Here is a 23503-nt window from a genome sequence, read left to right on the forward strand (position 1 = left end):
TCTACTCTTTTTTACCACCATACGAAGTAGGCGTTACTGTTATTCACATTTTTTTTAAGATGAGGAAACTGAGGCATGATAATCAAGTATCTGGCCCAAGGTTGTACAGCCAGCAGGTGGTAGAACAGGGATCTTGAACCCAGCCCCAGCGTCTGTGTCTAACCGCTTCACCAGGTGGGCTTCGCATGGGAACTACACTTGAAACTCTAGTTTGTTAGTCTGGTGCCCCCCTTCTGCCTGCCTCCCTCAGTCTTTATGGCCCATTGGAAAAAGCAAGCCAGAGCTGTGGCTCCCAGGGTGACGATCCTTCAGCTGCCTCCTTGGCACTGTCATTCTCTCCTCCCATCTCCTGCCAAGGGCTACAGCCGGGAATACCACAGACGGTTTGCCATGGATCAAGATTTCTCCCAAGAAAGAGCTCACAGGAAGACTGCTGTGAGAAAGGAAGTCACTTGCTACTCCCCTTATTCCTCCATCAGGAGGAGCCAGATGAGGTCACTGCACATTTGAGTGGGTGCCATCAAAGCACAGCCTCTGGCCAGCCTGGAGACAAACGTGGGGTGTGTGGCCCATGACTGAGGGGCTGAAGGGAAACCTGAGGTGGTAGATGATTGAACTGATTGAAATAAAACTTCTGTAGGAGTGCTGCACGTCATTCATTCAACGATGCTCCCTGACCAGGGCCCAGGGCTGTGCGTATGAGCTGCAAATGGGTTTGTTCATTCGTTTACATATCTATTTGCTTATTTATTCAATAAATTCTGATTATGCCCCTAAGAGGCACTATGCTAGATGTCGAGGATGAACAAGACAAAATCCCTGCCCCACAGGGGCTCCCGATCTAGAGAGGGGAGGAGGAAGGAAGATCCACAGTGATTTGTATCATATGCTGAGGCAAGAGAGTCATTTGCTATCGCCGTTTGACATCCTCACCCCAGTGCGGTCCTTCTCTTTGTCTCTCCACGCTGGGAGTGAGCAGCCCCTGCCCAGCTGCTCTTCAGACACAACCCTCTTCCCTCAAGCTGCCCTCTGCCTGGATCCCACCTTCCTTGTGAGCTGGAGTATCTGTGTTGAAGAAGGAGTCTTGACTCTCCTTCCCTGTCAGTCACTGTTTGGCTGCAGGCGGTGATAGAAGTGGCAATAAAGCAGCAGAGAGAAGGCTTTGGTATCGGAGCAGGGACTCGTGGGTGGGATGGGATGGGGATGGTTTTCCGTTTGCCCCACTGTGTTCTCTGTGCTGCTCTGCCCGGGGAGGCTGACCTCTGCAGACTGTGTCACCTGGGCCCCCTGATCTCTCCACCAGTAGAGGTCCTGGCTGGGAAGAGGGAGAGACGAGTTAGGGTATTTGTTTCCCCCATTCCCTGCCAGCCTCCCTTTTTGCCTGTCTGAAGCTCTGGTGGTGGTTGTGGTTCCTCCATGGTCACAGCTTTGCTGAGTGGCCTCTCTCCTGTGTCCCGTGACCCCAGTTGGCATCGGGCTTTGGTAGAGCTATTTCTGTCCTGGTGCCACACTAGACCTTGTTAGTTTTCTTCATCCAGTCTATGCCTTTAGAAATTGTCACATCACTAAACCCTTCAGTGAAACCCTTTCGAATGTGTCATTTATTTTCTGTTGCCGCCCTGACTGGCTTACCTGGGTGCAGAGGAGGTGGGGACAGAGCAGGTCAGGGCTCCAGTTCAGCTTTATTATCCCTCTTTGTCAGGGTTTCCCAGAGCAAGAGAGAGAATTTGGACAAATGAATGAGGGACAACGCTCTCCTGAGGGTTTTCATTAAGGGGCGAGGATCACTGCCGCTAGCTCCTTTGAAAGCAGAATTAAGAGCCTGTGCAGGAAGGCACAGCAGGAAGGCTCATGGTTAGACCACAGGGAAGGAAGCAGCCACTGCTGGAGACCTACCCTGTGCTGGTCACTGACAAGCTGTCTCATTAAACCTTCCCGGACCCTCAACCCCTCCTAGTATCTTATCCCCATTTTACAGCTGAGAAGACTGTGGCCCAGAGAGGTAAAGATCTGGGGAGCAGGATGGGAGCTTCACTCTGTCTCAGTTTCTCTGGCAAAGAGAAGCCTCTGGCAAAGAGAAACCTTGTGATCAAGGGATTGGGAGGGTGACAGATAAATCTTGGCTTAAGTGTCAGCATAGCACTGGGAATCTGGAGTTAGACAGCACTGGCTTGACTCCTTGGATCTGCCTCTTTAGTAGTTGTGTGATACTGGGCGTGCCTCTGTTTCTTCATCTATAAAAATGGGGCTAATGATAATGGCACCTGCCTTATAGGTTATGGAGAAGGTTGAATTTGTAGTTATGAGGTGTCCAGGAACAGTGCTGGCACACAGTGAGCGCCATACACAAGTGTTAAAGAATGGAGTCTCCTGCTCTCTCCTTATTTTCCACCCCCTGCCCTCTTCTCATTGCCCACCTGCCCTGCCTTCTCCTCACCATCCTGAAAAAGGGTGAACAGCCACCCAGGAGCCCCTGAACAGGCATGTTGGTCCCAGGCCCTTTGTGAGCATGCTTTGCCCTGCCCTGCCCCCTGTCATCACCATTCTGGACGGAGCAGGAAGGATGGAGACACTTAGTTGGGCTATCCACTCCAGGTCCAATGCCAGTGGGATCAGCTTCAATGGGATGCGTGCAGACCGGCCTCTTCTCCCCAGCCCCCTCAACTTCCCAGAGCTGCAGGGGGCCCGGGAGTTCTTGGTAACAGCACATTAAACCTCTGTTTGTGGGAACTTTAATTTAAACACAAATTAGAGACGGCAAATGACTCTGGCAGCCCGATAAGCCATCCCGGGAGAACAAGGAGAAAGCCAAGAGAATCAGCCCAGATAAGGCCTGAATTTAAACTGCTGGTGATACCCAGAAGCCTGGGACAGATGAAATGTAGGGGTCCTGAATGAAGAACCCCAGAAGCTCCACACCCCAGTTGCCCTTGCTCTGGGCTCTATGCCACCGCCTTCTACTGTGTTCTCTCTATTTCTATCTTTTTGCAAAATTCTAACGTGATTCTTTGGCTCCATCCCTCCCCACTCCCACCCCACTGTTTTAGAGAATGCACTTTCTTTACTTTGCTTCTCATCTTCTTCTGTGACCTACTATTCTGAGAAAGTTCTACTTGTTATCTAACCTCCGTCTATGCTACTACGTTTAGAGTCTAATACGTCCTGCTTAGTGGTAGCTCTGGGGGTTTCTGTTCAGGTGGCAAACGTGGTGTAGTAAAAACAACCTGAAAAAGACCTGAGTGAACTTCTCTGCATCTCAGTTTCCTCATCTGTATGATGAGTGTGTGAGATAAGAATCTCTAAGGACTTGTAAGCTTTGACTTCTCACAGAAAATCTGGGGACAAGCACATCCCAGGAAATCTCTTTTGTTCTGGAACCCATGAATTTTCCACTGTTCTACTGTTTGGGAGTGAGGGTGGGGAGAGCAGTCAAGCCCGTCGATTGCTTTCTGGGGAGGGGTCTACAGGCTTTGCTTCCACCCCTCCACCCACAACCCAGGCACAGGCCAGGCCCAGGCCCAGGCCCAGGCCCAGGAGAGAGGCTGCCTTTCCAGTTCTGCTAAGGCCTGCTGAGCCCAGCTCTGTGGGGCTGTGGCTGCTAAGATGTTGTCTCTGTCCTCTGGGGTAGGAGCAACATATGTTCCCTCTGTCACAGCACCTGTGAGGGTGGCAGAGGGATGGCACCCCCCAAGAGGGCAGAGTTCCATCTCTCCAGCTGACCTTGAAGAATCTTTTTATCCTGCTTTTCTGGGAGGCTTAAAGTGAAGGCGAAGGGAGATATCACCACATCCCCAAAGCCCCCACTAAATGGGGAGCTATTGTCTTTCATCTTTCATGCAGGGTTAAAGAAGACACCTTGGCTACAGCAAGAGGAAAGAAGGTCAAACCACAGGCAGAACTTTCAGGTTGGGTGTTAGAGCAGACTGTGATCCCAAGAGGTCATCCAAGACCCTTGGTTTCAGAGGATGCCTATGAGACCCTGGTCCCTGGCTGGGGTGGGGACAATAATCCCAACAGCTCAGGCCAGACTGACTTGGGAGTCAGAAGGTCCCTGGGACTAGAATAGAAGGACTTTGGCATTTTCCCTGGCCTAGGGCCCTTAGACAGAGGTGGGCAGCTGCCATCAGGGGCCTGGGGCCCAGCTGTGTCCCTACCTTCCCTGCCTCCTCCCTCCTGAGTGCCTGGCTGTCCCTGGAGCCCCAGGCTTGCCCGCCATCTGGGCAGCTCAGAGGAGAGCCCACTGCCAAGGGAGTGCCAGCATTGATTTATAGCCCACAACCTTGGCAGGCTCAGGCTGTGTGCCCGATCCGCCTTTGCTCAGGGAAGAGATGCTCCTCTTAAAGGGACAGTGCAGAGAAATGCAGGAATGTCCAGGATGAAAGCTTGGCAGGGGGCTGGCAAGGCTGACCTCCACCCATCAGCACTCTGGGTGACTGCCACTCCCTAAGGAAACTTCTCCCTAGGGAACCACCCATCACGCCTGTTATACACTATCCTTTGTAGACTTGGCCCAACTGTGACATATTAATATGTTTACTGTCAGTCTCTCCCACTGGACCGTAATCTCTAGGAGGGCAAGAATCAGATCCATTGTGCTCATTCCTGAACACTCAGCACCCACCACAGTGCCTGGCGCCTAATAAGATCTCAGTAAGAATTTGTCAAGTGTAGGAAAGAATGAATAAATGAAGGTCCTTGTCCGTAAGGTGGAGGGAAGCCCATGTGTCTTCTTAGTGCCTGCCATGGTTTCCAAGACCCCGCAGCATCTGCTGCTACTCCCAGGATCTCTCCCTCCAGGACCCTTCTTCACCCCTGTCTTATCAACCCTGGACAAGTGGGGCCAATCTTATCTGGATACCCTTGCCTCCCCACTTTCCTTGAGTCACTTCTCTTAAATCCTTCACACAATGTTCTTTTCCTCCCATTTTCCTTCCTTCAAGATACTTTCTCAGATTACTTACTGCCTCTGTCCCTGATTCAGATACTCTTTAAGATAATCTTTTTTTTTTTTTTTTTTTTTTCTTGAGACAGAGGCTCCCTTTGTCACCCAGGTGGGGGTGCAGTGGCACAGTCTTGACTTACTGCAACCTCTGTCTCCCAGGTTCAAGTGATTCTCCTGCCTCAGCCTCCAGAGTAGCTGGGATTACAGGCATGCACCACCATGCCCAGCTCAGCTAATTTTTGTATTTTTAGTAGAGATGTTTCACCACATTGGCCAGGCTGGTCTCGAACTCCTGACCTCAAATGATCTGACTGCCTCAGCCTCCCAAAGTGCTGGGATTACAGGCATGAGCCACTGTGACTGGCCTCTCCAGCAATATTTACTGAGTATCTACTATGTGCTAGGCACTAGTGGCTAAGAATTCATGAATAAACAGGACAGGCATAATCTCTGAACTCAAGGCCCATACATTTCAGAGAGTGAAACGGACAAAAAAAATAAGTAAGCAAGTTAGCAAATACATACATGCCATTGTGAGACCTGTTGTGAAGAGGGTAATCACAGACAGGGTGGAGCAGGGACCCTTTAAATTGGGGAGTCAGCTAGGCATGGTGGCTCACGCCTGTAATCCCAGCACTTTGGGAGGCTGGGGCAGGTGGATCACCTGAGGTCAGGAGTTCAAGACCAGCCTGACCAACATGGAGAAACCCCGTCTCTACTAAAAATACAAAATTAGCCAGACGTGGTGGCGCATGTCTATAATACCAGCTACTTGGGAGGCTGAGGCAGGAGAATCGCTTGAACCCGGGAGGCAGAGGTTGTCGTGAGCCAAGATCGCGCCATTGCACTCCAGCCTGGGCAATAAGAGAGAAACTCTGTCTCAATAAAATAAAATAAATTGGGTGGTCAGAGAAAGTTTCTCTGAGAAAGTGACACTGGGCTGAGGTTTAAAGATTGAGAGGGAGCCGTGTAAAGAGTGAAGTAACAGCATTCTAGAAACAGTTCAGTTTGGGTGTGCACTGCAGTATTTGGGGTACGGGGTTAGGAAAGGAGCTTTCCCAAACTGCACACTCCCATCTCTTTTACACTGAAAACCCCTACCCTTCCAATGTGGGAGGACCATTGCTTAAAATCTTTGGAGAAGCAGCCCTGGCCTTACCTGGGAGCTGGTTAGAAAACAGAGCTCAGGTTCCACTCCAGATCTGCTGAGTCAGAAACTGTATTTTAACCAGGTCCCAGGTCATTTGTATGCACAGTGGTGTTTGAGAAGCAGTGTTTCAGGAAACACCTCAAAGGGGGAATGGAGTGTGAGGACATCAGAGGATGTGAGGTGGGTGGGGTTGGGGGGTTGGTTGCTGAAGAGTGGATTTGATCAGAGATGGGGGTCTGAGTGTGTATATGTGCCTCTGTGTGTGTGTTCCTCCAGCCCTAATGACTGTGGGCTGAGGATGTGCATCTCCAAGCGCTTTTCCTTCTATGGGTGTGGATACTGTACATCTTTATCCCACTGTGACAATGCCCCCACTTCCACCTACAGCTGTGAGTCAAACAGAATCTGCCAACCTCTGGGTGGTGGCAGCATCTCGGAAGCAAGGCAAGGCAAGGAGATCCCTTGTTCCTGACCTCCGGCAATCCATTTATTTGACCCGAGTCTCATAAAGGCGTCCTGATGAGCCCAATCGCTTGCTAATGGTTATGAGCTGAGACCTGGGGATTTATGGCTGAGGACAGGAGTAGGGCTGTGCACAGGAGGCCAGGCTGTGCGTGGCTTCAGTTCATGGAAGCCTGTACCCAGAACCACGGCGGGGACTACCACACCCCCACCTCCAAATCTGGGGCAAAGAACATTGCCTTGGGTGGGGGAAGGTGGGCTGAGGAGAAAAAAGACCTCTGGCTGGAGATGTCCAGGGACGAAGGGTGAGTGTCTGGGGAACTGGCCTGACTTGGCTAGGTGTAGTGTAGGGGGAGATACTGGATAAGTGAGTGGAAAGGGCATTGGAATTGGAACTGGTCAAACTGGGGTTCAAATCCTGGATCTGTTTTCCACCCATGTATGACACTCGACAAATCATGGCTCTCCCTGATCCTCATTTTTCTCATCTGTAGATGGGAATCGTGACGCTATCTCAGAGGTTTGTGAGAATTAAATGAGGCCAGGTGCAGTGGCTCATGCATGTAATCCCAGCACTCTGGGAGGCCAAGGTAGGAGGATTTCTTGAGCCCAGGAGTTCAAGACCAGCCTGGGCAACATGGTGAAACCCTGTCTCTACAAAAATACAAAAATTAGCCAGGTATGGTGGCATGTGCCTGCAGTCCCAGCTACTCAAGAGGCTGATGTGGGAGCATTGCTTGAGCCCAGGAGCTTGAGACTGCAGTGAGCCATGATCATGTCACTGCACTCCAGCCTGGGTGACAGAGTGAGATCCTATCGAGAGGGAGAGAGAATTAAATGAGATAATATTTGTGAAAAGCACTTAGAATATCAATTGTATATATTTAAGTGGGTCAAGAGATTGGGATTCTAATTCCAGCTCCACCACTAATTTGCTGGGATTCTAGCACTGGTTTTGTTACCAATGGCTTTTTTTTGTTTTCTGTTTTCCTGAGACAGGGTCGCACTCTGTCGCCCAGACTGGAGTGCAGTGGCATGATCTTGGCTTGCTGCAACCTCTGCCTCTCAGGCTCAAGCAATTCCCCTGCCTCAGCCTCCTGAGTAGCTGGGATTACAGGCACGCTCCACTACTGCCCACTAATTTTTGTATTTTTAGTAGAGACAGGGTTTTGCCATGTTGGCCAGGCTGGTCTTGAACTCCCGACCTCAAATGATCCACCCACCTTGGCCTCCCAAAGTGCTGGGATTTCAAGCATGAGCCACCCCACCCAGCCAGTTACCAATGGCTTTGTGACCTGGGGCACATCACAGACCCTTTCTAGGTCTCAGTTGCCCGGTAGATACCAAGAGGGGACACAATGCTTTTTTGGTTGCCTCCAGCTCTGATGTTTTGTGGTTCTAACGAGGAGTCCTTGTTTGGAAATGGAACTTTGGAATGGTTTGTATCTCATTTTGGCCATAGACAGGGCATCATTGCAACTGTGGCTTCAAGGCCGATGTGTGGTTAGCAGGGCTGAGTCAGAACAGCCCCTCTTCCTCGATAGTGCCATCCTGTGAATACAACCCCTGTATGGGTGTTGGACACAGTGTTGGGGAAGACTGGGGCAACAGGGGTAAGTAGGAAAGGCCCTGTGGTAGGGAGTTAGCTGGGTATCCATGGAAATGCCTGAAATACTCATGCCTTTTGCACAAGTAGGTCTTCAAATAATCTCTTCTGCTTCCCTCTTTCCCACTCTTTCCCTGTTTAAGGTGTGTGGTGGTGGTGGTGTGTGTGTGTGTCTGACCTGATTGGGAGAGTAAGCCAAATGGAGTGGAGTGGAGAAACATCCCCAAAAGACCCAGGTAGAGGCCTAAGGATTCCTAAATCACAGTGCAGAACAGGGTCCTCCACCCTTTTCCCGTTCTGGGAACATCCTGAAGCCAGTCACTGGGAGAGATGGACATGACCCCCAACCCAGCCTCACAGACCCCACCCCTCTTCCACGCTTTGCCCTACCCTCCTTCCCTGTGCTTGTATCCTAACCTTAAGCCCTAGAGACCTCTAGGTACCCAGAGAGCAGTCTATTCAGTGACGTTTGCTGAGCGCATGTTACGTGCCTGGCACTGGGCCTGGAGCAAGGGCTAAGGAGTGAAATTAGACCTGATTCTTATCGTGAAGATGTCACAGCTGAGTAGGCAGAAAGACTTTAAACAGATAATGGCAACATGATGTGCTAAGGAACATCAATGTACAAGATAACAGGTAGTCTGTATTTATGGGAGAGGGAGGCATAAAAGATGCTTCAGCTGCTTTCTAAACATGTTTGTTGTGGAACATTAAAAACATACGAAAACAGACAGAGCAGTATAGTGTCCTTATTATGCAGCTGCAGCAATGGTCACACCAGGGTCAGTTTGGGTGTGTCTATACTCCCACCCACGCTCCATACCCCACTGCACCATTACTTGGGGTGGAACTGGGTTGGTTTTGAAGGAGGAACAGCAATTCCCCAAGTAGAAAGTGCTGGAGGGAAAAGCTTGCAGGCAGAGGGGATGCCATGCTCAGAAGCTTGAGCAGTGCCTGATGCTGGTGCACCAAACTGAAGCTGAAGGAGTGGGACAAGATGTTTCGGCCCCTGTGCAGGCTGGCCCTAATCCATCTGTCACACAGCGTGCCCTGTGGCTCCTTTTGGAACTCGGGTCTCCAGGCAAGTCTTTGGCAGAGCCAGGTTAGCGCAGAGCCAGCCCTTTGAGTGCAGGGAGTGAGGAGGCACCACTAAGACGGCGGGCCTTGGCTGGGCGTCGGCGGGGCCTTGGTGGGCCTAGAGCACTAGGGACTGGCACGCACCGGCACTGACGGGCAAAGCGGGCGCAGTCGGGCCCTCCACCCCGCGCCGGCACGCGGTCTTAAATATTACCCTGGAGTTTTCAATTATCTCTCCTTAATGGATTTGCAGGGGCTTTTTCATCAAGCGCTGGGTGGCTGGGTGTGAGGGTGTGGGGAGCGCGCGGCGAGGGCTGGAGCTGGGAAAATGGCCCATATTTCAATATTAAAGCCCTTTACGATCGTCAGCAGCATGAAAGATGCTGCAAATAAAACGGAGCCGCCCGCGCCAGCCTCTCCATCTCGCAAGTTTTAATTAACGCTGAGGGGGAGGCGGCTGACGGGCGGGTCGGAGCCGGGCCAGCGGCGGATCTAGGAGACTGCGGTCCCACATTCCGAGCTGGAGCGTCAGGGAGCTCGCGGGCCGGGCCAGGCGGAGGCGGAGGGTGGTGGGCTCCGAGTCCCGGGCGAGGGCGCGGAAGATGCCGGTGGACATGGGTGAGGCTAAGGGGTGCGTGACAGGTTGGAAGGTCTCTGAGCATCTGACGAGGAAACAAAACTCGTGCAACTGAATGCAGGCAGCTTTGTTCTTAAAGGTGAGGGGGCTTGCGGTCAAATCACCGATCTCTTCATCCCCAGGCTCCTTCAGCGCCCGTCCTTCTACCTCTCTTCTTTCGACCAACAGTTCCCCCAGAAGCTCCCCCGCGTTGATTCCCGGTCCCCTCCCACCTCATCCTGTGGCCCCTTGTTTCGGGAGGCAGGCGTGCTTCTGTGACCCCGCTGCTCCTGTTCTGGGATGTCTGCTTTCTCCATCACTCCCTGGCTTCCCGGGCGGGCCCCATCCTCCGGAGCCGAGCTGAGCAGCGCGCACAGAAGCGCCACTGTTCTGCCTTGGCAGGGCCTGGCCCGACAGCTTGTGCCTGCGCAGCAGACCCATCCGTCAGGCGGGAAGGATGGAGCGACGTCCGGCTGCCCGCTCTGAGGACTCCCCAGGGAGACACCTCTGGCCTTGGCCCAGACTGCTCTCTTCCCTTCTTCCCACCCGCCAACCCTTCCCCCAACTACCAGCTCAGTATATACTTCTGTCTCTCCTCCTTTTCTTGCTTCTCTTCCTCCCTCTCATACACATGCAGCCTGGGGCCTGGGGCCCAGGAGAGTCACTCCTCTCATGGGTCACACTGAGAAGTCCTTCCTCCACCTGTATCCACATGGCAGGGCATAACTCTAAAGCTTAAAAAGATCTGGCGATCTCAGTGGACCACAATCCAAAGCTAAGTCAGCCAACCAACACTGAAGGGCTTAAATTCAGGACTTTGGGCAAACCCTATAGAGTGGAGGAATTAGAAAAATAATACAAATAAAAGACATGGTCATTATTCCTGGGTATTTACAGATACTTTGTGCTTCCTGAAACGTTTTGCAGAAATCAAATTCTCTTCTCATTGTGCTACACAGCTTGTAAGCACCAAGACAAGAAATTCTATGATAAAGCAAAAAGAAAAGAAAAGAAAAAAATCCTCTTCTACTTTCTTCTTGGTGTGTATTTTTTCTTGTCAATTTCTGATAATCTATCAAGCCTACTTAAAATAGTGCCTGTTTATGCAGTATGGTGAGGATGATGAACACACACTTAAACAGGATAGGTAATAAGTACAAACTACAAGTGCTGTGAGGATGCAGAGTAATAGGACAAATGGTGAAAATTAAAACATTTTTGGCTTAATCAAGGAGTACTTCCTGGAGGAGGGGAGACCTGATTTGGAAGGAGAGGTGATATAAACTTGAAAAGAAAGTTCCAGATGTGGAAACACTAGTTTTATTTTTTATTTTTATTTTGAGACAGGATCTTACTCTGTCACCCAGGTTGGAGTGCAGTGGCATGATCTTGGCTCACTGCAACTTCCACTTCCCAGGTTCAAATGATCCTCTGCCTCAGCCTCCTGAGTAGCTGGGACTACAGGCGTGAGCCACCATGCCCAGCTAATTTTTTGCATTTCTTGTAGAGATGGAGTTTTGCCATGTTGCTCCAGCTGGTCTTGAACTCCTGGACTCAGGTGAACCCCCTGCAGCCTTGGCCTCCTAAAGTGCTTGGATTATAGGCATGAGCCACCACCCCTGGCTAACACCGGTTCTAAAATTAGGCAGAATCTATATTTTACTTCAGGTTGAGGAGCAGACAATCTTGGCTATATTTTCCCTGACAATACAGTAAGATGAAAGAAGACTTGTGCAATAGCAGGAAGAATTCAGGGTAGACAGTGGGATTTTGGCTAATGCTAGAGACTAAAGTGAATGGTGAGAGACCCTGAAGCACCCTTCTCCCATACTTGGCTATGGGCTATGGGAGGATGCCTGGACTCTGAGACTTGGCCACCATGTTGTGTTTTGCCATTAGAAGATTTGGACGTGAAGTTGCATAAGGCAGAAAGGACCTCACAGCATCAACCACCAAGCCCCAATGTGGTTGGAGAAGCAGGGTGAGAGGGCAAAGAATATCTTCCTCTTACTCAGATTGTAAGTGGAGAAACAGGTCCATTCACTCAAATCGATAAGTGTCTACTGAGCACCTCCTATGTGGCAAGCACTATATAGGCCCTAAGGATCCAGAGATGATCAGGGCATGGTCCCTGTCAACATGGTGCTCACAGTCCAGTAGGAAATAGAGTTCCCTCATCATTCTATCATTCAATCAAAACCAAAAAGTGTTGAGCACTTACTCTGAGCCAGGCAGATTTGCAGGTGCTGGAGATGCAACTGTGAACAAGACAGACCCAATACCTGCCCCATCAGAGAGTACTGCCTGGTGCAGAAGATATATATATAAACAGGCAGCTATAATTCAGGGTGATGTATGCTATGAAGGGGAAAGGACAGTTGCCATGGGGTGGCGTATCCATAGATATGTCATACATCCACAGGTTCCCATGAGGGGATCTATCCGAGTCTGTGAAAGGGGATGCGAGGATGATGTGGAAGAAGCAACACCAAAGCTGATCTGCTCACAAGGTGCGCAGAAGTCAGGCGTGGGATGGCCTGGGCCTAGAGTTTGTGTTCCTTTTCAGCATCTTACTAAGAGCTTGTGGCCAAATCAGGCCCAGGCAGAGCTGCTTCCCTCTAGTCACAGGATAGCACTGGCCTGCACCAACACAGCTCTTCCAGCACCAGCAGGGGAAATCAGATGATAATCCTAACAGAGCCAGACTAAGGAATGAGGTTATCAGTTTTCCTTTTTCTGCTGGGAAGTTTCTGCCTCAGAGCTAGGCTATGTGGGGAGGCTGGGAGGTGGGAGGGCACTGTGGAGGGTCTTACTCTTTCCACCCTCCTCTCACTAGTTTTGAACAAGAAACAGGTGATCTGTTTCTCTAGTTGCAGCTGAATAGAAACCAGGACAAGAAAGTATTGTCCTCCCCAGACATGTTTCTGTCTCCTGGGTCCTAACCAGCTGCCTACTTGAGCCATCTGACTTCCATCCACAGGGCCTCCCAGGAGCTGAATCCAGAAGGTCAAGAACAAAGTAGCAAAGCAGGAAAGGGCATTCAGAAGAGAACAGCATGGGCAAAGGCCCCAAGGCCAGAGCACTTGGAAACTGCAAGTCCCTCAGTGTAGAGATGAGTCTGTAGAGGAGGTTGGCACAAGCTTGTGAAAGACCCAGTACACCAGGCTAAGTGGGTGGGAACAGTGAGGGACACAGAGGGTTTTATGGCTTAAATTTTGACAAGTGTATCTACAATATAGCCTTTTTTTTTTTTTTTTTTTTTTTTTTTTTTTTTTTTTGAGACGGAGTCTCACTCTGTCGCCTAGGCTAGAGTGCAGTGGTGAGATCTGGGCTCACTGCAACCTGCCCTTCCTGGGTTCAAGCGATTCTCCTGCCTCAACCTCCCAAGTAGCTGGGACTACAGACTGATCCCACCACACCTCGCTAACTTTTTGTATTTTTGATAGAGACAGGGTTTCGCCATGTTGGCCAGGCTGGTCTCGAACTCCTGCGCTCAAGCGATCTGCCTGCCTCAGCCTCCCAAAGTGCTGGGATTACAGGAGACACTTTTTAAAAAAAAAAAATTTTTTTTTTTTGAGACAGGGTCTCACTTTATCATCCAGGTTGGAGCGAAGTGGCTCAATCATAGCTCACTGCAGCCTTGACCTCCCGAACTCAAGCAATCCTCCTGCCTCAGCCTCCTGAGTTGCTGTTAATTTTTTTTTCTATTTTGTAGAGACAAGGTCTCACTATGTTGCCCAAGTTAGTCTCAAACTTCAAGAGACCAAGGCGGGAGGATGGCTGGGCTCAAGAGATCCTCCTGCCTTGGCTTCTTGAAGTGCTGGGATTGTAGGCATGAGTCACTGCCTGTCCGTATAATGTAACACTCTTGAATTCACTATCCAGACTTGAGGTTTTGTTAAGTTACTGTTAAAATTTTGTCAGTTTTGCTCTTGGGTTTTCAAAATAAACAAGTCATTACAGATAAAGTTCAAGTTCCCTTTGTCCCTTCCCCAGTACCATTCCCCTTCCTTTCAGAGGCACCACCATCATATATTTTTTCTATTTTTACCATAGATATATATTCATGAATAAGATTATAAGGCTTCAGTGCATTTTAAAAAGAGGTCCAATGGTTATGATATCATTTATAACTTTAATTTTCCATCCCACATTTTTAAAAAAGTCTTTATTTGAGGTTTTTGGCAAAGTGCTGACAAGGGTAGAACTAGGGTTACAAGATCCTGCTAGTTACCAAGTGGAGGATTCCAGGTGACAGAGGAGGACCAAGGATGATGACAGCAGGAAGGAGGAGACAGAGGTAACAGGAGAATCCACACCACAGGTCACCGCTGGCCACCATGTGAGGGGAGGGTTGTTCATACATGCTGTTCTTCAGCACCATGAGCAGGGCCTGGTTGTTGAAGATGCCCAATAAATATCTGTCGACAGAGAAAGGTTGACAGGGGCAGAGAGATCCAGGATGGCTCCCAAATTCCTGGCCCAGGGCAACAGCCTGGATGATGGTCCCAGTCTCCAGTATGAGGACCCCAGGAGGAGAAGTTGGATTGCAGGGAAAGATGAATCCAGAAGCCATCTCTCTGATCTAGAGGAAACGAGGCTGTGCAGTGTGGAAGGGATAGATGTTAGGAAGCGGACCGGACTTCCATTGTTAGGACAGAAAAAAATCTTGTTGCAGGTAGGTGTTGAAGGCTATAAAAGATCTGAAGGGACCCAGAAATGGTAAGAGGGGAAAGGTTCAGTCCTGCTGGGGGCAAAGGGATAGTTGAAAAACAAGCCAAAAACAGTAATCACTTTCCTCGGAAGGCCAGGAGGTCAGGGCTCAGCTTCTGCATCAGCCACAATGAGTGTCTTGTAGCCCCCTGTGCGGTGGGTACCCACAGCCCATTAGCCATGGCAGAGGAGGAGGAAAAGGGTGTAGTAAGTGCATCTAGGATCATAAAGACCTTGTCAGATGCCCATACTGAACTTTGTTCCCACTCCATATTCATCAACAGGATGGACAGGTGGAGTGCTCACAATTGCTTCTTAGGACTTATTCTTGACCAAATTCAATTTCTCTATTCAGGGAAGGATGTGAAATATAAACTGCTTTCCAATTCTTAAGACCCAGAGCTCTGGCTCCTCACCTTAAAAGGCTGCCCTCTGCAAGAGCTCCCTCAAAGGCACTGCCACCCCCAACTCCTCACCCCACCACCCCTGCCCCAGGCACAGCCACCAGCCACCCTCTGCTGCTAATTCACCTATAAGCAGTCTCCTGCCTTGCGTCTCCACTCAGTTTTGTTTTTTCTCTAACACGTTCCACTCCCTTGAAAGCCCACCTGATCCTTCCTGTCACCCTAGCACTGACTTCCTAAATGAAGGTGTCTGGTGGCTCACAGTTGTCCTTCTCTTTGTCACTCTTTCCAGCCCCTCACCTGAGCCTTTGGTAGCTTGGTCTCACAATTCTTTGAGTCCTGGCTATGGTTAAGTGGCATTTCTCTACTTCATCCCCCGGTTCAGGGGCAGAAACACTTTCACCATCCCCAGTGCCCCTCTCTGGGGGGAGCAGAGAGGTCACTTTAGTTTTGTTTGATCTGGTGGAGTAAGGCATGCCCTTCTCTCAGAGAGGGAGCTGTCATGGATCTAAGCCAGTCCCTGTCCTAGGAGTACTTGCAATTCAGACTTGCTCTTTAGTCAAGGAATTTTAAATATTGTAAAGCAATGCCGTAGCGGGAGGCGGAGAATCTTGGAATCCCCTTTCCATAAACCTGCTATTTGAAGGTGTGGTGGGATCCCTTGGAAGTGTGGGCCCCTTATCCTCTTGATCCAATCCCTAGAGTCACCAAAGGGCCAACATAATGATTCTCAAACCAATCTGTGATCAGTCCCCTCATAACCTTGAACTTGGGCAGGCTGCTAATTTTCATCAGAGCAATACACCCTTTAGATACCACCTCCCTGAACTCTGCACTGAGCAGAGCTCTAAACCGTCAAAGAATCAGGCTGTATAGACTTCCACCTTAAATGACTCTAGATTCAACACCATTCCCAAAGCCATATGACTTGCCCAGCTAACCAGCGTTCTTCCTCAGTGGGGAAACTACTGGGGCCTTTTTTCCTTCTCCTTTTCACCTACCTGAACTATTCCATTTATTTATAATTAACATATATTGCATGTACTATTAAAAAGAAAATAAAACTTAGAAAGACTTGGTGGTGGGTGCTGCTGAATTAGGTATCAGAGCCCCAGTTAGGTGGGTGTCCTGTGGAGTTTCTGATGAATCAAAGGCCATTGGTGGGCACTTTTAAAACATAGACGCCTTGAGCCCTGGGCAGCCTCAAGGCTGTGCCTACCGAGGGCACCCACAGAGGATTAGAACTGGGGCACTGGAATGAGAGGACCATCAGAAGCAAGGCCTGGATGCTCAAATTCCCGCCACAGTCATAAAACTTAAGAGCATCTAAGTCACAAGCAGCCTTTAGGTTCTTTCTTAAGAATCCAACTAATCTGGTGTTCCGCCTTGTAGCCTTCTATAAAGTCTGACCATTCACTTGGTTGATGATTAATGATTCAGCTAGTAATTATTAAACAGAAAGGAATCAGAAATAAGAATCATAAATTTAAACAAAATATTTCATGTTCTTAATGCTAACCTTGAAGGTAAAACAGTAGGAAGGAAGGAAAAACAGTGTTGCTATTTGTTTTGTTCTTTAAAAGAATGAAGAAGTCAGACTTCTGGTCCTTGTGTAAGCTCTGTCCCTGACAGGGTTTCTCAAACTTTTCTGCCAAGGTCCCTTTGATATTAGAGGCAGGAGGGTAAACTTGAACCCCAGCAGTCTGGCGGCTTGCCCTGAAGGGCAATTATTTCTTTTTTTAAAAAAAAGCCATTTTAAATTAAAGAATAGGTTACTTCATATTCATTATTTGCATTATATAAATATAGGATTTTTTATTAATAAGAAAATAAGAGCCGATTCTTTTGTGGCCTTAAGTTTCAGCTCTAAAATGATGCAAAGTGGATTTTATAATATAGTATATTTTATACATCTTAATATAAAAATGATGTTTTAAACCATTTGCCATCAAAAAACCTCTGTGGCCCTTGGAGAGGCTTTTTATACATCCTGGGACACCATCAGCGTGCAGCGACTGCAGCGTGGCCGGGGGTACTTGTACCCAGGTGAGAGTGTGCTACAGAGTGTGCTGGTTTGTTAAACTAGCTGCCACTGTCCCAGGTTATATCTTTAATGACTACCATTTAGTGAGTACTACTATGTACCTGACTGTATGCCAAATGCTTTTATATGCATATGCCATTTACATTCTCACAACCACCTGCCTAAGGCCACACAGCTGTAAGGTGGCAGAGTAAGGATTGAAACACTTGTCTGCTTGGTTCCAAAGCCAACTGTGGCCCCCTGCTGACTCTTAGAGGCCAAGGCTGAAGCCCCTGGCTGAGTGAGTGGTGGGACCTGGGGAAAGGACTGCTGTAGTGCATCTGGAAAGAGCGTGGGGGGCGGTCCGAAGGTAGTGCCTTATCTCAATTGATAGTGCACAGTCAGTTATAGATCAGACTCCTTGTTTTGCTCTTTCCCCCTTCTCACTACTGCACTTGACTAGTCTTTAAAAAAAAATACATACAATGCAGGTCTAATATGAGAAATGTCAGAAAACCTAGGCTTAGGTCTAGCTCTGCCTTTGACTAGCTATAGGTTCTTCAGGGAGGCCCTCAGCCCCATCTAGAAATGGGACTAAAAAGGTCTGTGAAGGGGACAATGGAAAAAAGATGAATGTTGAGCCACATCCCAGGCTCCTTTCTTGCTCCACTGCTTATTACCTGTGTCATCTTAGGCACATCACTATGACTCTAAGTCTGTTTCCTCACTTCTAAAATGTGAAGAACAAACCCACCTCACAGGGCTACCGTGGATGAAGAATAATACACATGAAACACCTGGAACAGAGTTTACATGTAGTAGTTGCTCAATAAATGCTTCCCAATAGTAGTTATCCTTGTAACAGCAGTATTAGCAATACTGAAGTATTATTATATAAAGTAGTATTAGCAATGCTACTAAAGTATTCATATTTTAAAATTGTGATTATTAAAGTGAGAGAAATGTATGAAAGAAATACGACAAATGAAGGTAATCCCTTAAAAATAAGGAGCTAGAGGCTGGCGCGGTGGCTCACGCCTGTAATGCCAGCACTTTGGGAGGCTGAGGTGGGTGGATCACCTGAGGTCAAGAGTTCGAGACCAGCTGACCAACATGGAGAAACCCCATCTCTACTAAAAACACAAAAAATTAGCTGGGTGTGGTGGCAGGCGCCTGTAGTCCCAGCTACTCGGGAGGCTGAGGCAGGAGAATGGCGTGAACCTGGGAGGCGGAGCTTGCAGTGAGCCAAGATTGTGTCACTGCACTCCAGCCTGGGCGATAGAGCAAGACTCCGTCTAAAAAAAAAAAGGAGCTGGAGAAGGCCCACCTTAATGTACACCAAAATAGTTCTGCTGGTTGAAGGCCTGCAATGAGTGGGGAAGGGGATTAGCCTGGGGAAATAATGCCTGGGGCAAGTTGAAGCAGAGTTTGGGAAGATCCAGGTCCCTCTGCTGAGCCAGTTTGGAGGACAGAGCCTGACCCTCCATGAAGAGAGACTCTCAAGGTCTCTTTTAGCTTTAATATTGGCTAAGTGTGATTCTATGACTCAACCAGTCTGTTCTAATTCCTCGGTGTGGGCAGGACATGAAAGACCACCCACCAGGATCTCAGTGAACTTATGTGGCCCCCACCTTGGCAGCCACACACAGGCACTTCCCAGAGTCTCAGTGATGACGATTCTCTCTAATGGGAGCCCAAGCCTTAACCAAAGACCACCTCTCCATCTTTCTGCTGAGGCCTTGCAGGTCAGCCTAGAGGGAGTTTTCCAGAGCAGGTGGCTTCCTGAGTGGCCAAGATCATGTGGGCAGGATAGTTTCTCTTCTCGCTGGGCCTTTCCCCTCTAAGCTGGTGTCCCAGGCACCTCTCTCAGTTTGGAAATCAGATTATTTATGGTTTATTTTTGACACCAGATCATCGCTGCCCAAGTTTCATCAATTTGTCACTGTTTTTATTGTCAGCAATTGCCCATAACTGGAGCACATTTAAAATGTCATTGATCTTGGTATTACAGTGTCATAATCTGACAGTAATAGGTGTAGCCAGCACAGGAAGCCCAGGCCCTGAGATTGATGGCGTTCAGCACACCAATTATATTCTGTCCATCTAAGTGATAAAAGAGTACGTAGGAGGCATTCAATAGATAAATTAGATATCGCTCCCAATTATGTCCCTTTATTTTATGGAGTCATATGCTCCCCTTAGAACTTTTTTTCTTCATTTGGCTTGTAAAGGGGAATTACTTGACCCCCCCTAAAGACTGGGGCTGCCTCCCCTGCCTGCCCCAACTTGGGTTCTACCTTGATCCCTTCTGACTGGCTCATAGTCTCTCACCTGGACTTTCTCTGGAACTCACCTAGGAGTTCCCCAGTGTGGTGGGTCCACAGGTGTAGAGGGAAGGAGGCAGAGGTGCTTCACCATCTGGGAAGGAGTTGGGTCAGGCCTTTGGGAAGGACTAGGAAGTCTGGCAATGCCTTTAATGTGACACCGCCCAAATAAATGAGACCGGGAGAGGGGCTGGAAAATGGGTAAAAATCCTCCAGTCCGGACAACAGAGCCTTCAAATTAGGACAATGAATAACTGGCTGTGGCTGGGGAGGAAGAGGATGGTAAAAAAGTTTTCGGTCCTTAGGAAGTGAATTCATCCATCCCTCTACCTCCACTCCAGACTGGGTGGGGCCAATTCGAGCCCTTCCTCGGAAGAAACTCCCAGAATCTTCCACATCCCCATTCTGATCCATATCAGATGACTTCCTCAGCTCAAGTCCTAGCTCTGCCACTGTGGTAGGGGCATAATGCCAGGTTTCCTGGTGGAGGCAGAGGGCTCCTGTTTGAGAAAATCCCCAAGAATGGTTCATTTCCAAGAAGAGAGCTCACCCGAGGCAGGGAAGGGCCTGGCCAAGGAATAGAGGTACAGTGAAGGCGTAACTTTATTGGGGGCCTGGTTTATAAGCATCTTAAACTCTGAGGACAGCCTTGACCTGGTCCAGATCCCTGTTCCCCCATCCCCCAAAGCCAGCAGGAAACACGGCAGAGGCCGAGACACCAAGTAGTAAACAGTGATCTAGGTCCATTGATCGAGCTTTCAAAGAGAAAGTGTCCATGGGCTGGGCTGCTCCCCATTGCCCCGTTGCCATCTCAATGTTATAAATAATTCTGGCACTAAGTGCCCTGTTACACCGAGGGGAAGTAGTTCTTACAGCGTGAAACCTGAGGAAGGGTCATGGGAGGAGGGGTGACTGGGGACAGGGGTAGAGATGGGGAGCGATCACCCTAAGGCTCCTCAACTACACCCCTAGGCTGGTGATAGATGAATTTCTGGAGCAGAGGATGGCATTTCAAGTGAAATGTTTACAGGAAATGCGTGTGATTTAAACGTCTTGGCTGATGAGCACCAGCCAGCTGGGGGGAGACGGCAGGCTAGGAGTGGAGGAATCAAAAGCCCAGAGGCCCCCAGTGTTAAGTAGCTGTCTGAAGCTCCGCTCAAACACACGCACCCGCTTTGGTCTTAACATGTTTTTAAGAGCAGGTTATGATTTCCTTGAGGGCGGCTCAGATTAAGACTAGAGTGGAGCCCCCAGCTGAGCACCTTCAATAACTGTCCATCACATCCTCTTTAGAAACAGCAGCCTCTTCCCCTTGGCTCAGGGACCCTGTAACTGGGGAGGGCTGTGAAGCTGCGTGGCTTGTCAGCCTGTTCCCAGGCAGCACGGGGCCTGTCTGCCTTTTGCCTGGGGTCCTGCCTCGGATCCCAGGAACAGAGATTGAGCCCCACCCTCGGAGAGCTCTCAGCCTTCAAGAAAAGAGAAAACATACAACCTAGAAAAGAAGAGAGGAAGTAATGAGAGAAAAAGGATGGAAGCCAAGGAAGGGGAAAGTGTCACCAAATCCAGAATTTGGGCCTTTCGCACCACATGCACTGCTGCCATCCTGGTCCAAGCCACTCATTTCTCACCTGGATTAGTGCAATGACCTTTCAACAAGTCTCCCTGCATCTTCCCTTGGCCCCCTGTAATCTATTCTCAAAATAAAAAACAGAAGGACTATTTAAAAACTGAAGTCCAGGCCAGGTGTGGTGGCTCACGACTAATCCCAGCACTTTGGGAGGCCAAGGTGGGTGAATCACGAGGTCAGGAGTTCAAGACCAGCCTGGCCAAGATGGTAAAACCCCATCTCTCTACTAAAACTACAAAAATTAGCTGCGCACGGTGGCAGGTGCCTGTAATCTCAGCTACTTGGGAGGCTGAGGCAGAAGAATCACTTGAACCTGGGTGGCAGAAGTTGCAGCGAGTTGAAATTGTGCCACTGCATTCCAGCCTGGGTGACAGAGTGAGACTCTGTCTCAAAACAAAACAAAACAAAACAAAACAAAACAAAACAAAAACCCTGAAGTCCAATCATATCTTTCCTCTCTACTTCACTCAGAGTAAAAAGCAAAGTCCTTAAATTGACTTATGAGGCCAAACATCGTATGTTCCCTCCTTACCTCTCTGATGCCATCTCCTCCCTCTCTTACTCGCTCCCACAGACTTGCCAGGTATGTTCCCGCCTCAGGGCCTTAGCACCAGCCATTCCCTCTACTTGGGATATTCTTGCCAAGATGTCTATGGGGCTTACTTCCTCTCTCACCTCTAAGTCTTTGTTCAAATACCATATTCTCAGCGAGATCTCCTTGACTACCATATTGAAAACCTCAGACTTCCCCTCCATGCCAATCCTTCTGTACTTGATCTATTCCTTTTCTGTAACAATTATCACTTTCTAATATATGATATAATTTACTCATTTAGTAAGAATATTGTTCATTATCTGTCTCTCTCTCCTAGAATGTAAACTCCACACAGGCGGGGGTCTTTCTCTGTTTTGATCACCAACGTATTCTAAGAACTTGGAATAGTGCTCAATAATAATTGCTTAGTGAGTAAATGCAAAGGATGAGGTTCACCGGTGGGGGGGGCGGTTTGGAGAAGAGAACAGAGGGGAGGCCATCCCAGGCTTGGGGTGAACTTGTGCCTTATCTCACAGCAGGCCATGTGTGAGGATCTGAGAGTCAGAGTGTTGGGCACAAGTTCAAGAGTCAGGCTAGGGCATCACCCAAAATGGAGAGATTCAGTTAACAAAGAGACTAGCCTGGATTTACCTCCAGAATATGGTGGATGACTTGGCTTTAGGTTGGGATCTTACCATCTTCACGACCAAAGCATACTTGGGGATAATAATACCAAAGGGATGTGCAGGGCAAGAATGAGGTGGTTGGGAATGGAGGCAGGCTGGGAATTCAGGTGGGGGAGCATAGCTGAAAGAACAGGCATGTGTCTTCTAAGTCTGGAAAAAAGATTGATGTGGAATTAGAGGGCCTGAAGGACAATTGTGTGTGCAAGTAGGAGGAAGAGCCTGGGTCACCAGAAGCTATCATCTCCAAGAGCAGGTTCCATCTCCACTGAGGGCAGAATCAAAAGCCATGGGCTGCACCTAAAGTCGAAGGAACTAGCATGAGACATCAAGAAAGGCCTCTCAACGATGTGACAGGTGGTGGATGGGAAGCAGCAGGCCTTGTTCTCTGGAAAACTTGAGCAGGACCTAACTGGGTGCACACCTGAGCCAGGCTAACCCAGAGGGCACTGTGAGGCCCGGAGTGGGGGGCAGTGTGGTACCAGAGCCCCGGAGAGGGCTCCTGCCTCTGCCTGGCTCCCAGCTCCATCCTCTCACCTGCAAGGCTTCTGAGCCTCTAAGCATGCAGATATGTCCCCTTTCCTGACCTCAAGTTTCTGCATCTGCTCAGAGTGGAAACTGAGAGTACTTAGCATTCCAAGGCCCCACCAGTCCAGGGGCAGGGACCAAAACATGTGTACCACCTCTCAGAATATTAGTGCTCAGCTCGGTTTTGTGGTGGCCTCAGGGTACAAGCCAGGAGAAGTAGAAAATACCTTTGGAGGTTATACAATTCAGGGGTTACTGCAGTTAAAATTGAGTGAGGACATGGGTGTACTGGGAGTTCTGAGGTTCCGGGGAGACTTACTTGTCACTGTATAACTTTTGGTGCCTTTTGAGTTTTGAACCATGTACATGTATTTCCTATTTAAAAAACATAAAACAATTAAAATCAGATGAAAGCAACAACAATAATAACAACAAAGAACAGGTCTAGGGAAGCGGGAACTTGATGCCTCCAATTGCTACCCTGGAGGCAATGACCTGCCTCTTCTTGCCCATGTGTACCCTCCTCCTCATCTGGCATCTCCATTCTCTGGAGGCTCAGAGAGGGGTGTGGCTGGCCTGATGTCACCCAGCATCTAAGACTAGCAAAATTCTGGGGCTTAGGTGTCCAGACTCTCAGTGTTGTCTTTCTTTTCTGATCCTCAATGGCCCCATCTACTCATTGACCTCTCTGTGTTTTTGGCAGAACTTCGCATATGCTACAAATCAACCTCCAATGGGTTATTTTTAAAACCATATGGTCTTAAATGCCATCTTTCCCAGGAAGTAATCTCTTTTCTTAAAGGGAAAGAGATG

General features: G+C 49.0%; 1 long non-coding RNA gene across 1 annotated transcript; it reads right to left on the reverse strand.

The window, feature by feature from the left end:
- Positions 1 to 13968: 13968 nt before the first annotated feature.
- LOC105474241 (uncharacterized) lies at positions 13969 to 21860 on the reverse strand. The gene is made up of 2 exons (XR_982714.2): positions 21620 to 21860; positions 13969 to 14274 (listed from the first exon to the last, which is right to left on the reverse strand). It is a non-coding gene; the product is annotated as an uncharacterized lncRNA (long non-coding RNA).
- Positions 21861 to 23503: the final 1643 nt, after the last annotated feature.

Source organism: Macaca nemestrina, chromosome 10 (genome assembly GCF_043159975.1).
Source record: "Macaca nemestrina isolate mMacNem1 chromosome 10, mMacNem.hap1, whole genome shotgun sequence".
NCBI lineage: Eukaryota > Metazoa > Chordata > Mammalia > Primates > Cercopithecidae > Macaca > Macaca nemestrina.